Below are 1755 nucleotides of genomic sequence, written 5' to 3' on the forward strand. Positions count from 1 at the left end.
TGTTGGTGTCTGCCGTTTACCACTGATAAGCCGCGTCATTTTGTAGACGGTTCCTTGTTCACCATGAGCAGCTGCATCCTCTGCTTCTGTTGCTAGATTATCAATATAATGCCGTTTGTCTGTTCTCATAAGGCGTTTGACCTCCCAGTGTGCCTTGCTATACTGCTCGTAGTATTTGTCCTTTAGCTTCGGGGATTTTGTGTCTAAAACCTTTTCCTTCAGGGCTCATCTGGTTTCTGTGGCATTTCATGTGCTGGATGTAATCCACTCCTTCCTTCTCTTCTGCCTGTAGCCTAGACAGGCTTCACTGCTCTGTTATAAATTGCTGTTACTTTGTCCCACTTCTTGTTGATCTCTTCATCTGCCTTCCCCTCCTCTTCATCCAGGTCTGCAAGTGCTTGAAACCTGTTCTTTAACTTACAGAACCACAGAGTAGTGTGTACATATTAAAAAAAAAATCGTACCAAAGCAAAACACTTCACTGCACACACAATTCTCCCCCTGGGGAGTTGGTGAGAGAGAGAGAGAGAGAGAGAGACTAAGCCATGCATGACAGATGTTAATCACCTGAAGAAGAGCTCTGTTTGTACTTTCCACCAACATATTTTGGTCCAAAGATATTACCTCACCTCCCTTGTCTCTCTCTTGCCTCGTGTTGTTTAATGCACTATTGGAAGTAGGGTGACCAGACAGCAAGTGTGAAAAATCGGGATGGGGGTGGGGGGTAATAGGAGCCTGTATAAGAAAAAGACCCAAAAATCAGGAGTGTCCCTATAAAATCGGGACATCTGGTCACTCTAATTGGAAGGTGCCCGGAGGCTATACTGAGGAAGGTGGCATATGAACCTATATACAATAGAATTCCCCGATTTGCACAAGTATTTGACATAACTGCATGCACAAATTAGGCACACAACTGCAAGTACATTGAAACTTTAAAAAAATATAGCTCTTAATGCTGAAGCACTAATCAAATCCTTTTGTTCCCCAGCTCAGATTATATAAGGATATATGTTTGAATAGATAATACAGGGTCCTTTTCCTTTTGTGTTTTATTTCTGTATATAAATCACATTCTCTACAACATTCTTTGAGTTCATATTTAATTGAATAGCCTGTCAAGATTCACTCCACAGAGCGAGCCTGGTGGGAAGGCTGCACAAAGTAAATTGTGAGATTCTGAGAAATAATATTGTTTCATTTTGTTTTTTTGAAAATACACTAAGAAAAAGCCACTGAAATTAGGGATCCTCCACTGTGCAGTAATAATGAAAGAGCCAAAGCCTCTGTACAGCCGCCCACATATATGGAAAATGTTCACTTAATAGGCTACATCCGGCTCAACTGCTGGGTAACAATGGCTGCCTCTTGCGGGCTAAGAACTCAATATGAGAGGTGGGTGTTACAGGGCAAATTGTTGCTTAGTTCCTCTCACCATCATCTCTCTCCATGGTTAGTGGATTGTATTTTAAACCCCATGCAGACTACTGTGCCTGAGTCCTTTGACCAGTGTTTGGCATCACACCCATGTTCCAGTGCTGTGTGCGTCAGCCTGTCCTCTTTGGGCCAGGAAAGGGAAGGACTGTAAAGATCAGATCCTTAGAACTGCACCTGTAATTCCTGCTGAGCCTGCGGGGGCCTGAGCATCTTCAATTCCTATTGCTGTCAGTGGGAATTGAACTTCCCAACAGTTGTTCAGCATCTTGTATGACTGGGTCCAGGAAACTCAATGGGAGGTGCAAATGCTAAGCCTCT

Source organism: Emys orbicularis, chromosome 1 (assembly GCF_028017835.1).
Source record: "Emys orbicularis isolate rEmyOrb1 chromosome 1, rEmyOrb1.hap1, whole genome shotgun sequence".
Lineage (NCBI taxonomy): Eukaryota > Metazoa > Chordata > Testudines > Emydidae > Emys > Emys orbicularis.